Source organism: Cardiocondyla obscurior, linkage group LG21 (assembly GCF_019399895.1).
Source record: "Cardiocondyla obscurior isolate alpha-2009 linkage group LG21, Cobs3.1, whole genome shotgun sequence".
Lineage (NCBI taxonomy): Eukaryota > Metazoa > Arthropoda > Insecta > Hymenoptera > Formicidae > Cardiocondyla > Cardiocondyla obscurior.
Genome location: NC_091884.1, coordinates 4033078 through 4048770, shown reverse-complemented (window position 1 = coordinate 4048770; position 15693 = coordinate 4033078). Strand labels below are relative to the sequence as shown.

At 52.3% G+C, this 15693-nt stretch overlaps 1 pseudogene; it reads left to right on the top strand.

The window, feature by feature from the left end:
* The window catches only part of LOC139110832 (large subunit ribosomal RNA), a 3656-nt pseudogene extending 1931 nt beyond the window's left edge, over positions 1-1725 (top strand).
* The last annotated feature ends 13968 nt before the right edge of the window (positions 1726-15693 follow it).

Sequence of the window (15693 nt, the reverse complement as noted above, 5' to 3'; positions counted from 1 at the left end):
GTCGATCCTAAGCCCTAGGAGAAATCCTATGTCAATGACGGCGTACGATACTCTCGTTGTCGCAGAAAAGTCTCGCGCACACAAAAAGCGCGCGCACACGCGAGTGTGCCGTCGCGCGCGGTGAGTGAACTTTGACACACGCCCGTCGGGCGAAAGGGAATCCGGTTCCTATTCCGGAACCCGGCAGCGGAACCGCATACAATTCGGGCCCTCGTAAGAGTGTTCGTCGGGGTAACCCAAAATGACCTGGAGACGCCGTCGGGAGATCCGGGAAGAGTTTTCTTTTCTGTATAAGCGTTCGAGTTCCCTGGAAACCTCTAGCAGGGAGATAGGGTTTGGAACGCGAAGAGCACCGCAGTTGCGGCGGTGTCCGGATCTTCCCCTCGGACCTTGAAAATCCAGGAGAGGGCCACGTGGAGGTGTCGCGCCGGTTCGTACCCATATCCGCAGCAGGTCTCCAAGGTAAAGAGCCTCTAGTCGATAGACTAATGTAGGTAAGGGAAGTCGGCAAATTGGATCCGTAACTTCGGAATAAGGATTGGCTCTGAGGAGCGGGGCGTGTCGGGCTTGGTCGGGAAGCGGGTCTGGCTGACGTGCCGGGCCTGGGCGAGGTGAACTATCGGCGTTCTCGCGCCGGTTCAGGGATCCGAGCTCGGTCCCGTGCCTTGGCCTCCCGCGGATCTTCCTTGCTGCGAGGCTTCCGTGGCGGCGCGAGCCGTCGTGGTCGTCCTCTTCGGCCGCCATTCAACGCTCAGCTCAGAACTGGCACGGACTAGGGGAATCCGACTGTCTAATTAAAACAAAGCATTGCGATGGCCCTCGCGGGTGTTGACGCAATGTGATTTCTGCCCAGTGCTCTGAATGTCAACGTGAAGAAATTCAAGCAAGCGCGGGTAAACGTCGCCTCCCCAGCGATCTGTCAACCATGAACCGTTTACCCTTAAAACGGTCTGCGGATCTGTCCAATCCTTAGTGTTCGGGTAACAGATGACCGCGGCCGTAGCGTCAATCTTGGTGTGGCAACTCCCGACCGGCGACCCATCTCCGGTGTGACAAGATCTTGGTGAAGTAGCAGAAAGGTCGGGCCTAGCGTGCACGCGAAGCCGACCCACGGACTGTAACGGATCTATAGGATCGTAAACTAATATGGGTGTGCGGAGACTGTGGAGCCCCACCGGGAGGCTACCGGTGCCCAGTCATTTGGTGTCGGACTCGCAGGGGCAGTTGGAATCGCCCGGACACAGGGATCTCGTGACTCCGTCATGTGGACCATTCCCTTAGATCGGGGGACCTCGTGTCACCCCAGCCTGGTGGCGCAACGAAAGCGGCCACGGCCTGCTTTTAGCCCACCGGGTGCCTTGCCACCTGGGGCAATATATCAGTGTGCAATAAAGTTGAAGTCATGAGTGCCGCGGTGAAACCGTGCCCCTACGTATGACGGGAAGGATTGTCCTGGAGTACGTAATCTTCGCATGGGCTCTGTAAGGCGGAAATGCCAGGTTCCGACCCCGATCCTAGCGTGAAGGGGAGTAATCGCGATGGAACCGTGCCGACATCCTGGGGGCGGGGGCCTCACCGGCCCCCCAGACCCCGGTGGCGTCGCAACTATGACTCTCTTAAGGTAGCCAAATGCCTCGTCATCTAATTAGTGACGCGCATGAATGGATTAACGAGATTCCCACTGTCCCTATCTACTGGGAGGGACCGCTATCTCTTCTAGGACGTCACTGGACGCCCTCTGGTTTGATCTCGCGTTAGTGCCGGGACTATCCCGGTGCCCGCACATTAAACCGACGACCCAGCTTTGGCAGGGATAGACTGAGAGTAACAGGTCTCTCGATTTATCCTGAGCCAGCGTTTGTAGATGCTCGAGTCCTTCGGGGAAACTCGACAGCGTTTATACCACAAGCAGGCCGAGGGCAGCCAAAAAGGAATGAGGCAGGCATGTGTCTCTGGCTGTTCGAGGAATTCCCCTTGTGAAGAAGCTGCGTCGGCGTCCTAGCTTTACGAAGTCTAGGCGTCGGGCTGGGCCACCGTCGTCTGGAATCTGCAATTCCTAGCACTTGGGAACAGGTGCGTTGTGCAAACGCGAGTGATGCAGTGGGTTGATAGTGGGTCTTTGCGTTAGTGGTCGGGACGTGATGCGATTATATAGCCTCTCACGTTCAAGTCATAGCTCTGCCTCCTCGTGGCACTCCCGGGCAACGCTTTTGCGGCAAAACGGGCTATGGCGAACTTTCTTCCCTATCCAATATCCTATCCTAGTGTTGCTTGGTTGGCGCGGATTGTGTGTGGAATGCCTCGCTTGCGGGGCCTCTGCGCGCTTTCTGTGCCTTCTGGGCTGCACTTCTCTTTTTCCCCTTTTATCCACTTTCTTCTGGGCGGCCCATCTCTCTTTCGATCTCTCCTCCTTTCGTTTGCGGAAGGCTGAGGGACAGGGGCTGCTGCACGAGCTTCCCGGGCCCGGCGCTTCACAATGTGAGGTGACGGAACTGGGAGCTTTTAATCTTTTCTTTTACTTTTCAGGTTTTCTCGGGGAATATCCCCACCAACTATTATGGACGGCACAACCAGCAGATATAATCTGCGCAGCTCTCGGATGGCTGCGCACCGGCACGGGGGGGGTCCCTTCGTTGCGCCGTCATCGTTGGTTGGTGGGTCGGCCCCCCCCGGGTCGTCATCCAGCGACGCCCACCACCCCCGCCTCACATGCACCGCGGGTGCGAGGACTTCGGGGACTGCTTCCGCGAAGAATTTAATCTCGGGTATCGGTCTTCGTACCGTCAGGGTGACTCTCACCAGATGTGATAGGGTTAATATTTTAGGTAGGTCAATGACACAGGTTAGTCATTACGTAGGTAGGAAGTCTTCACCGGTAATCTTCAATCGGGTGGACAGTCAGATAGCAGATTCCGCGAGCCTCGCGAGCGTCATAGCAAAGCAGGTAGGGCCCCACGTAGATTTAGGGAAAGGTCGGACTTCAGATACCTCAATTCTTCAAAATTGGGACTTGAGTGGGAACGATAGTGCTCCTGCGTCCTCTGCAATTTCTTTTTCCACGGGAGTTAGGGTGCTACAGTTGAACATGCGTCGTTCAACTGTAGTGACGGGTGAGGTGCGTCAGCTCGTTGCCGAAAAGCGACTTGACGTCCTGTTATTGCAGGAACCATACGTCAGGAAGCAGGGCAAGGGTCACACCTTCTATGGATTAGGTTCTGGGATGAAAGTCGCTGCTGTACGAACACATCGCCCGTGGGCGGCAGTAGCAGTCTGCAATCCCAATTTTGATTTTCTCTTTGTTTCGCAGCTTAGCACTTCTCATTGTGTTTGCGCAGAGCTGCGGACCCCCAGCTTTTCGTTCTACGTCGTGTCGTGCTATTTTCAGTACCGTGACGAGATTGAGAAGCACCTCAGACACCTCGAGATGGTGTTTCATTCTCTGAGGGGGGAGAGGGTTTTAGTTGCGGTAGATGCCAATGCCCGCTCATCGCTCTGGGGTCCCCAGCAGACAGATGAAAGAGGTGCCAGATTTGAGGACCTTATCAGGGCGTTTGGCTTAAATGTTGTGAATCGCGTTGGACAGCCGCCCACTTATTGGACGCCAAGGGGTTCGTCATACATCGACGTGACTCTGGCTTCGCCATCCATGTCCCGATTCATCAGGGAATGGAAAGTTAGATGCGGTTGGACGACTAGTGATCACAATGCCGTAGACATCGGTTTGGGGATGCCGAAAAAGTCGGGCGGGGATCGGTGTGTCGCGAACTCTCGGTTCGATGTACGTCGGGCTGACTGGGAGCGATTCGCCGGGAGCCTGACAGACCTTTCTAGGTCGAAACTCGGGGTCCTTGAGCTGGTGTCGGCGGAAGATGTGGAAACGATGGCAGAAACGCTTGAGGGCGTCCTTTTGGAGGCCTGCACAGCGGCAATGCCACGTAGACGTGTACATAAGAAGTCCAACCCGTGGTGGACAAAAAGGTTGACAATCATCAAAAAGTCAGTGTATCGGCTTCGTCGTGACTTTCAAAATGAAAGCGATGTTTTGTTACGTTGCGCCAAAAAGGAAAAATACCGCTCTTCTTTGCGGAAGTATTCTAGAGAAGTTAGGGAAGCTAAACTTTCAAGTTGGCGTAAATTTGTCACGAAAACCGGAAACAGAGAACCTTGGGGTTTTGTTTACCGGCATCAGGCCGATAAGTGTAGGACGGACGATGTAATTAGTTCACTTAGACAAGGCGAATGCTCCACCATGACTTTGGAGGAGACAGCCGGATGTCTTTTAGATGTCCACATTCCGGACGACCGGGTTATAGATGACACGCCGATGCAGCGTGAGATTCGCGAACGTGCAGTTCAGGCACCGGATTCGGCTGATGCCTCTTCGTTTACTGCGATGGAGGTGGCCTCGACGATTAGGACTTTCAAAAATAATAAGGCCCCAGGACCGGACCTGGTGGAGGTTAGAGTGCTTAAAGAAGCCTATAAGATTATTCCCGGTCAGATAGTTAGATTAATGAACGGATGCCTTCAGTGGGGCGTCTTCCCTGCGGTCTGGAAGAGGGGCTTGTTAAGAGTACTTCTGAAAGATGGCGGGAAGGATGAAAAGGATCCGAAGTCTTATAGACCGATTTGTCTCCTCTCCGTTATAGGTAAACTTTTCGAGAAACTTCTTAAATTGCGCCTCATGGACACGTCATTGGCCCCGGATGGGGTCTCTGACCGGCAGTTTGGGTTTACGCCTGGGCGGTCGGCGGAGGGCGCTGTCGTGGAGCTGCGTCGAATGGTCGCTGCCTCTGAGAGGAGGTACGCCGTCGCGCTGCTCTTCGATATTTCGGGAGCCTTTGATAATGTCTGGTGGCCCCTTGTATTAGATAGTTTAAGAAATAGGAACTGTCCTCGAAATGTCTTTGGGGTGCTGAAAAGTTACTTCAGTGACAGAAGAGTGACTATCGCGGGTAGGAATTTTGAGGTGTCTAAGCGACCCACTAGAGGCTGCCCGCAGGGATCTGTTCTTGGTCCGACCTGCTGGAACCTCATGTTTGATAATCTTTTAAGATTGTTAGAGTCATCGATAGGGAAGCAGTTTATTGCCTATGCGGACGATCTTCTAGTCCTGGTCGAGGGCAACTCTAGAGTAGAATTGGAGAAAAATGGCCAGCGAGTCACGAACGAGATTGTGGCCTGGTGTAGATCCGCAAAATTAGAGTTATCGGCACGGAAGACTGAGGCCGTTTTCCTCAAGTCGGCTGAAATAACTAGAGCACCGATAGGTAGACGGGGAGGAACGCGTCCGGATCGGAAAAGAAAAACCACGAGGAAGATCGCGCGATTCGATAGTAGGCCGCCGATTATTAGGTTAGGTAATAATAAAATTAATTTTAAGAATTCGGTTAGGTATCTTGGTGTTCATTTTGATAGGGGATTGAGAGTCGGCTCTCATTGCGATTATATTAGCGAATCGGCCGGGTCGCTTATGTCAAATTTAGGTAGAGTCGCGAAAGCCAATTGGGGGCTCCGATTTAGGACCCTCTCCATCATCTACAGGGGTGCGTTCCTGCCAAAGGTGTTGTACGCAGCAGCCGGTTGGGCGGACCTCTGTACGGAGAGGGATATTAGAAAGCTCCGGGCGGTGCAACGCCGAGCACTTATTAGTGTTACTGGAGCTTATCGTACAGCTTCCTGGGAGTCGCTTTGCGTCGTGGCCGGTGCTTTCCCCATCGACCTGCGACTGCGGGTGCACCGGGCAGTGTACGATAGTAAGGTAAATAGGGACACCAAGATAGGTGACTTGGAAATTCCCGCAAGCCTTCAAAATGCGGACAGAGAAATAGAGGCAGAGGCATTAAATATGTGGCAGACCAGATGGTCTTCTTCTGGTAAAGGTCGCAATACCAATGCCTTCTTTAAGAATGTTCGGGAGAGAATGCAAGCCAAATGGTTAAACATCGACCACTGGAGCACTCAAGTTCTCACTGGGCATGGCAACTTCGGAGAACGTCTCGCTTCTCTGAATCTTGCCGAAACCGAGATGTGTGTGTGTGGTAAAGGGGTGGATTCGGTGGAGCACTTTCTGCTTTACTGTTCCCTCTTTGATGCGCAACGAGTTCCTTTGCGTGACGTTGTTCCGGTGGATAAGTGGAAATGGCCAGAGGCAGCTGCATACTTCGCATTGTCTCAGGAGGCTTTTTCTGTTTTTGCCGGTTTTTGTAGGGAAACTCTCTGGCTGAAAAGCTTTGAGAAATAATTTTCTAAATATGTTAGGTTAGCTTCAAAAGAGCCACCAACTGGAGGATTGTCGGAGTCTTTTGGCATGGAGATGACAGCCTCACAACCATCGTGGGATACTGCCGTCTCCCGGTGGTCTCAGGATAAAAGGTTGAACGAGTCAGCTGGGCTGGCCGTTTCATTAGAGGGATATTAGGTAGGGTTTTAACCTATAACCTATAACCAATGGTCTCTTGGCCATTTCCTAACCTTTACCTTTCCTTTATCCCAAACAGGGTCAGAGCGAGTACCAGGCTTGGTGCTGATGGACAGGCCTCCCCGTGGTTCCCCGTGGACACGATTTGGTGCAGTAAGCGCGGTGTTTTCACTGCGTGAGTGGGTGGGAATAGGGTGCCGATTGTGGCAAGCTGCACAAGTTGTGACCAAACTGTTCATTTCCGTGATAGCCCACGGACGCTGCTGGATTTTTCCATCGCCCGGCTCGGGGCCGGTTTCGATAGATGGTGGATGTGAAGTTGCGTATGCCCTAGTGGCGAGGTCGCACGAGACGCCGTCTTCGGATGGCGCCTCTCACATTAAATGTCCCTATCTACTGGGAGGGACCGCTATCTCTTCTAGGACGTCACTGGACGCCCTCTGGTTTGATCTCGCGTTAGTGCCGGGACTATCCCGGTGCCCGCACATTAAACCGACGACCCAGCTTTGGCAGGGATAGACTGAGAGTAACAGGTCTCTCGATTTATCCTGAGCCAGCGTTTGTAGATGCTCGAGTCCTTCGGGGAAACTCGACAGCGTTTATACCACAAGCAGGCCGAGGGCAGCCAAAAAGGAATGAGGCAGGCATGTGTCTCTGGCTGTTCGAGGAATTCCCCTTGTGAAGAAGCTGCGTCGGCGTCCTAGCTTTACGAAGTCTAGGCGTCGGGCTGGGCCACCGTCGTCTGGAATCTGCAATTCCTAGCACTTGGGAACAGGTGCGTTGTGCAAACGCGAGTGATGCAGTGGGTTGATAGTGGGTCTTTGCGTTAGTGGTCGGGACGTGATGCGATTATATAGCCTCTCACGTTCAAGTCATAGCTCTGCCTCCTCGTGGCACTCCCGGGCAACGCTTTTGCGGCAAAACGGGCTATGGCGAACTTTCTTCCCTATCCAATATCCTATCCTAGTGTTGCTTGGTTGGCGCGGATTGTGTGTGGAATGCCTCGCTTGCGGGGCCTCTGCGCGCTTTCTGTGCCTTCTGGGCTGCACTTCTCTTTTTCCCCTTTTATCCACTTTCTTCTGGGCGGCCCATCTCTCTTTCGATCTCTCCTCCTTTCGTTTGCGGAAGGCTGAGGGACAGGGGCTGCTGCACGAGCTTCCCGGGCCCGGCGCTTCACAATGTGAGGTGACGGAACTGGGAGCTTTTAATCTTTTCTTTTACTTTTCAGGTTTTCTCGGGGAATATCCCCACCAACTATTATGGACGGCACAACCAGCAGATATAATCTGCGCAGCTCTCGGATGGCTGCGCACCGGCACGGGGGGGGTCCCTTCGTTGCGCCGTCATCGTTGGTTGGTGGGTCGGCCCCCCCCGGGTCGTCATCCAGCGACGCCCACCACCCCCGCCTCACATGCACCGCGGGTGCGAGGACTTCGGGGACTGCTTCCGCGAAGAATTTAATCTCGGGTATCGGTCTTCGTACCGTCAGGGTGACTCTCACCAGATGTGATAGGGTTAATATTTTAGGTAGGTCAATGACACAGGTTAGTCATTACGTAGGTAGGAAGTCTTCACCGGTAATCTTCAATCGGGTGGACAGTCAGATAGCAGATTCCGCGAGCCTCGCGAGCGTCATAGCAAAGCAGGTAGGGCCCCACGTAGATTTAGGGAAAGGTCGGACTTCAGATACCTCAATTCTTCAAAATTGGGACTTGAGTGGGAACGATAGTGCTCCTGCGTCCTCTGCAATTTCTTTTTCCACGGGAGTTAGGGTGCTACAGTTGAACATGCGTCGTTCAACTGTAGTGACGGGTGAGGTGCGTCAGCTCGTTGCCGAAAAGCGACTTGACGTCCTGTTATTGCAGGAACCATACGTCAGGAAGCAGGGCAAGGGTCACACCTTCTATGGATTAGGTTCTGGGATGAAAGTCGCTGCTGTACGAACACATCGCCCGTGGGCGGCAGTAGCAGTCTGCAATCCCAATTTTGATTTTCTCTTTGTTTCGCAGCTTAGCACTTCTCATTGTGTTTGCGCAGAGCTGCGGACCCCCAGCTTTTCGTTCTACGTCGTGTCGTGCTATTTTCAGTACCGTGACGAGATTGAGAAGCACCTCAGACACCTCGAGATGGTGTTTCATTCTCTGAGGGGGGAGAGGGTTTTAGTTGCGGTAGATGCCAATGCCCGCTCATCGCTCTGGGGTCCCCAGCAGACAGATGAAAGAGGTGCCAGATTTGAGGACCTTATCAGGGCGTTTGGCTTAAATGTTGTGAATCGCGTTGGACAGCCGCCCACTTATTGGACGCCAAGGGGTTCGTCATACATCGACGTGACTCTGGCTTCGCCATCCATGTCCCGATTCATCAGGGAATGGAAAGTTAGATGCGGTTGGACGACTAGTGATCACAATGCCGTAGACATCGGTTTGGGGATGCCGAAAAAGTCGGGCGGGGATCGGTGTGTCGCGAACTCTCGGTTCGATGTACGTCGGGCTGACTGGGAGCGATTCGCCGGGAGCCTGACAGACCTTTCTAGGTCGAAACTCGGGGTCCTTGAGCTGGTGTCGGCGGAAGATGTGGAAACGATGGCAGAAACGCTTGAGGGCGTCCTTTTGGAGGCCTGCACAGCGGCAATGCCACGTAGACGTGTACATAAGAAGTCCAACCCGTGGTGGACAAAAAGGTTGACAATCATCAAAAAGTCAGTGTATCGGCTTCGTCGTGACTTTCAAAATGAAAGCGATGTTTTGTTACGTTGCGCCAAAAAGGAAAAATACCGCTCTTCTTTGCGGAAGTATTCTAGAGAAGTTAGGGAAGCTAAACTTTCAAGTTGGCGTAAATTTGTCACGAAAACCGGAAACAGAGAACCTTGGGGTTTTGTTTACCGGCATCAGGCCGATAAGTGTAGGACGGACGATGTAATTAGTTCACTTAGACAAGGCGAATGCTCCACCATGACTTTGGAGGAGACAGCCGGATGTCTTTTAGATGTCCACATTCCGGACGACCGGGTTATAGATGACACGCCGATGCAGCGTGAGATTCGCGAACGTGCAGTTCAGGCACCGGATTCGGCTGATGCCTCTTCGTTTACTGCGATGGAGGTGGCCTCGACGATTAGGACTTTCAAAAATAATAAGGCCCCAGGACCGGACCTGGTGGAGGTTAGAGTGCTTAAAGAAGCCTATAAGATTATTCCCGGTCAGATAGTTAGATTAATGAACGGATGCCTTCAGTGGGGCGTCTTCCCTGCGGTCTGGAAGAGGGGCTTGTTAAGAGTACTTCTGAAAGATGGCGGGAAGGATGAAAAGGATCCGAAGTCTTATAGACCGATTTGTCTCCTCTCCGTTATAGGTAAACTTTTCGAGAAACTTCTTAAATTGCGCCTCATGGACACGTCATTGGCCCCGGATGGGGTCTCTGACCGGCAGTTTGGGTTTACGCCTGGGCGGTCGGCGGAGGGCGCTGTCGTGGAGCTGCGTCGAATGGTCGCTGCCTCTGAGAGGAGGTACGCCGTCGCGCTGCTCTTCGATATTTCGGGAGCCTTTGATAATGTCTGGTGGCCCCTTGTATTAGATAGTTTAAGAAATAGGAACTGTCCTCGAAATGTCTTTGGGGTGCTGAAAAGTTACTTCAGTGACAGAAGAGTGACTATCGCGGGTAGGAATTTTGAGGTGTCTAAGCGACCCACTAGAGGCTGCCCGCAGGGACCTGCTGAACCTCATGTTTGATAATCTTTTAAGATTGTTAGAGTCATCGATAGGGAAGCAGTTTATTGCCTATGCGGACGATCTTCTAGTCCTGGTCGAGGGCAACTCTAGAGTAGAATTGGAGAAAAATGGCCAGCGAGTCACGAACGAGATTGTGGCCTGGTGTAGATCCGCAAAATTAGAGTTATCGGCACGGAAGACTGAGGCCGTTTTCCTCAAGTCGGCTGAAATAACTAGAGCACCGATAGGTAGACGGGGAGGAACGCGTCCGGATCGGAAAAGAAAAACCACGAGGAAGATCGCGCGATTCGATAGTAGGCCGCCGATTATTAGGTTAGGTAATAATAAAATTAATTTTAAGAATTCGGTTAGGTATCTTGGTGTTCATTTTGATAGGGGATTGAGAGTCGGCTCTCATTGCGATTATATTAGCGAATCGGCCGGGTCGCTTATGTCAAATTTAGGTAGAGTCGCGAAAGCCAATTGGGGGCTCCGATTTAGGACCCTCTCCATCATCTACAGGGGTGCGTTCCTGCCAAAGGTGTTGTACGCAGCAGCCGGTTGGGCGGACCTCTGTACGGAGAGGGATATTAGAAAGCTCCGGGCGGTGCAACGCCGAGCACTTATTAGTGTTACTGGAGCTTATCGTACAGCTTCCTGGGAGTCGCTTTGCGTCGTGGCCGGTGCTTTCCCCATCGACCTGCGACTGCGGGTGCACCGGGCAGTGTACGATAGTAAGGTAAATAGGGACACCAAGATAGGTGACTTGGAAATTCCCGCAAGCCTTCAAAATGCGGACAGAGAAATAGAGGCAGAGGCATTAAATATGTGGCAGACCAGATGGTCTTCTTCTGGTAAAGGTCGCAATACCAATGCCTTCTTTAAGAATGTTCGGGAGAGAATGCAAGCCAAATGGTTAAACATCGACCACTGGAGCACTCAAGTTCTCACTGGGCATGGCAACTTCGGAGAACGTCTCGCTTCTCTGAATCTTGCCGAAACCGAGATGTGTGTGTGTGGTAAAGGGGTGGATTCGGTGGAGCACTTTCTGCTTTACTGTTCCCTCTTTGATGCGCAACGAGTTCCTTTGCGTGACGTTGTTCCGGTGGATAAGTGGAAATGGCCAGAGGCAGCTGCATACTTCGCATTGTCTCAGGAGGCTTTTTCTGTTTTTGCCGGTTTTTGTAGGGAAACTCTCTGGCTGAAAAGCTTTGAGAAATAATTTTCTAAATATGTTAGGTTAGCTTCAAAAGAGCCACCAACTGGAGGATTGTCGGAGTCTTTTGGCATGGAGATGACAGCCTCACAACCATCGTGGGATACTGCCGTCTCCCGGTGGTCTCAGGATAAAAGGTTGAACGAGTCAGCTGGGCTGGCCGTTTCATTAGAGGGATATTAGGTAGGGTTCTAACCTATAACCTATAACCAATGGTCTCTTGGCCATTTCCTAACCTTTACCTTTCCTTTATCCCAAACAGGGTCAGAGCGAGTACCAGGCTTGGTGCTGATGGACAGGCCTCCCCGTGGTTCCCCGTGGACACGATTTGTGAGTGATGATGTGTTTAGCTGGGAAGAGGTAACCGAGGCAGTGCGTATGGTTAAGAGAAAGAAGGCCCCTGGTTTGGACGGCATTAGCGGGGAAATGGTAAAGGCGGTGTGGAACGCCTTACCAGCAAGAATGAAGGGAATATATGATGAGTGCTTGAGAACGGGTTGCTTCCCGAAGGCTTGGAAGAATGCGAGAGTCGTGGTGCTTTTAAAGTCCCACGACAAGGTAAGAACGGACCCCGGATTGTATCGGCCGATCTGCCTTCTGCCGGTGCTGGGCAAAGTGCTCGAGCGCATGATGGTCTGGAGGCTCCAGCGCCAGATTGCGAACTCGATGTGCGGCGACCAGTACGGATTCACGGAGGGTAGGTCGACCGAGGATGCATGGAGTAAAGTTATTGAATGGGTAAAAGTGACGGAAATAAAGTATGTGCTTGGAGTATTCATAGACTTCAAGGGAGCGTTTGATAACATGAAGTGGAGTAGAGTGATCGAAAAGCTGCGCCTGAAGGGATGCAAGGAGATGTGCCTGTGGAAGAGCTACTTTAACGAGAGAATGGTCTGCATGACTGGAGCCAGCGAATGTGTTGGGAAGCGAGTGGAGCGAGGCTGCCCACAGGGGTCCATCTGTGGTCCATTTATATGGAATTTGATGATAGACGACCTGTTGTGGCAGCTTAGCAGGGATGGATGTAAGGCAGTTGCATATGCGGATGATCTTATGCTAGTGATCGAAGGTCAGAGCCGAGCTGAGTTAGAGCGAAAGGAAACAGAGTGGATGAGGATGGTGAGCGAATGGGGCACGAATGTAGGAGTGGATGTGTCCGAAGATAAAACGGTGTGCATGATGATGAAAGGCATAATGTCCAGAACGAGGCCACCGAATGTGAGACTAAAGAATAAATGCGTCAAGTATGTCTCGGAGGTGAGATACCTGGGAGTGTGGATGGGAGAGCGGATGAACTTTTGCGTGCACTTAGAAAAAATGAAAGGGAAATGTATGAGTGCTGTCGGGAAAATGAGAAGAGTATTAAGGAGCGAATGGGGATTGAGAAAGGGAGCCATGCGGGTCCTGTACCGAGGACTGTTTGAAGCAAGTGTGATATATGGAGCGAGCGTATGGTACAAAACAATAAAGTACCAGTATGCAAGAGAGATGATGAACAGATGCCAGCGAGTGGTAATGAACGCATGCTTGAATGTGTGCAGAACGGTCTCCACGGAGGCCATGCAGGTCATGCTGGGTGGACTACCGTGGGATCTGGAATGTGTGATCAGAGGCGTTAGGTACAGAATCAAGCATGGTATAAGCATGGATGAACATGATCCTGTGAATGATGATGAAGTGAGAGGCAAAAATATAAAAGATTGTATGGAAATAGCGAGAATGAGAATGTATGAAATCTGGCAAAACAGGTGGAATACAAGCGTGAAAGGAAGGATCACGTATGAATTTATAAAAGATGTACGATATGCGAAAAAGACCGCATACTTCGAGCCATGCCTGAGTCTGGGCTTCCTACTCACGGGGCATGGCAGCATAAATGCTTTCCTAAGTGCACGAGGATTGGCAGAAAATGAGATGTGTGACTGCGGAGCTGCAAAAAAGAACTGGGAGCATGTGATGATAGAGTGCATGCTATATGAAGACTTGACAGAAAGAGATCTGCGAGAATGGGGAATAGAAATGAATGATGATGGACGCGTGGACGTTAGCCACGTTCTGGACAGGAGAGAATGGTACGAACGAATCAGCGAATATGCGAAAAGAGTGTTTGAGAGAAGACGGATAAGAATGAACGAGAGATAAACCTGGGGATGGGGAGTAGGCTCACCAGTGCCTGGAGACATGGAGCTCCGTACTGGTAGTGGCGTAAGTCACGAAAGATCCCACCGGTGATCTAAGCCGGTACCGCGGGACCGAAAGCCCACGGAACTAAGTTTCGTCACGGTAGGGTCGGCCCACGGAAGGTGGTGCAATCGCGGGGGCAGTGGTTGAAAGCCGCATGCTGGCTAGGGGCCTTTATCTTAGCCCCGACGCGTGAGCGGCGGTTAACAGCTCGGGCGCCGGCCTCCATAGCCGGAAGAGCGTTGGATAGTCGCTCCTCTCTACCAGTGAAGGCCAAAGAAGCCTATGATTCAAAGGAACACTGGTAGTGCGGACCTCAAGGCGAGCACGCGCTAACTTGAGCGTATCCCAGTTCTCATTTCCCAAAGGGGCCGTGTTGGTCAGGCTCTCGGAGCAAGTACTACACGTAAAACAAATAAAACATGTTCTGTCCCTATCTACTATCTAGCGAAACCACTGCCAAGGGAACGGGCTTGGAAAAATTACCTGGGAAAGAAGATCCTGTTGAGCTTGACTCTAGTCTGGCACTGTAAGGAGACATGAGAGGTGTAGCATAAGTGGGAAATGGCAACATCGCCGGTAAAATACCACTACTTTCATCGTTTCCTTACTTACTCGGTTAGGCGGAGCGCGTGCCCCGAGGGCTTTGTGCCCCGGTGGTCACGGTGTTCTAAAGCCAAGCGTGTCAGAGTGGCGTGAGGCTTCCGCCGATCGCCGATAATACTCCCGCGTGATCCGATTCGAGGACACTGCCAGGCGGGGAGTTTGACTGGGGCGGTACATCTGTCAAAGAATAACGCAAGTGTCCTAAGGCCAGCTCAGCGAGGACAGAAACCTCGCGTAAAACAAAAGGGCAAAAGCTGGCTTGATCTCGATGTTCAGTACGCATAGAGACTGCGAAAGCACGGCCTATCGATCCTTTTGGCTTGAAGAGTTTTCAGCAAAAAGTGTCAGAAAAGTTACCACAAAGATAACTGGCTTGTGGCGGCCAAGCGTTCATAGCGACGTCGGTTTTTGATCCTTCGATGTCGGCTCTTCCTATCATTGCGAAGCAGAATTCGCCAAGCGTCGGATTGTTCACCTGCCAACAGGGAACGTGAGCTGGGTTTAGACCGTCGTGAGACAGGTTAGTTTTACCCTACTGATGACTAGTCATTGCGATAGTAATCCTGCTCAGTACGAGAGGAACCGCAGGTTCGGACATTTGGTTCACGCACTCGGTCGAGCGGCCGGTGGTGCGAAGCTACCATCCGTGGGATTATGCCTGAACGCCTCTAAGGCCGTATCCTCTCTAGTCAAAGGTGGCAATGATATCTCTAGGAGTCTCGTGAGTCGAAAGGCTCAAAACAATGTGACACTACTAGGCGGCCGGTCCTCGGATCGGTCGTCGCACGAGCCCGGTTTGCCGTACGGCGCTTACGCCCGTCGTCGGGATCTCACCGCTACGACGGCACGGCGTCTAACGGTCGAACATGAGTTTCGCGAGTTCGATGTCGAGACTCGGAATCGTCTGTAGACGACTTAGGTACCTGGCGGGGTGTTGTACTCGGTAGAGCAGTTACCACGCTGCGATCTGTTGAGACTCAGCCCTCGGCTTGGGGATTCGTCTTGTCGGTTAGACGAGACCCCACGCGTGCTCTCGAGCGCGATTACGCCTCGCCAGAGGCGGATCGCGCGACGGAGCTTCGTCAAAGCGAAAAAGCAACACGAGGCTCGGGGACTTGGCCACTCCGCCGGCCGACAGCTCAGAGAGCCCGAGAAAGCAACACGAGGCTCGAGGACTTTGCCACTCCGCCGGCCTACAGATTAGAAAGCTCGAAAGCACAGCACAAAGCGCGAAAATTTATCCTGCCACGGTATAAGAGCTCAGATAGCTCAAAAAAACATTACGGAGAACGATAAGTTATTTGCCCGAAACGTTCGGAAGCAGCCCCGAGCAGTAGCAACACGAGGTTCGCGTACTTTGCCGATCGGACCGCGCGGAAGTAACTCCGAGCCGAAAGCAACACGAGGCTCGCGGATTTTGACGCTTGGACCGCGCGGAAGTAACTACGTGGTAAAAGCAACACGAGGCTCGTAAACTTAGCCGCTCGTCGGCCGAAATTACGAAGAGCTCAAAAATGCAACACGAGATTTAAGAACATAGCCGATCGCCAGCAGAGAGCTCG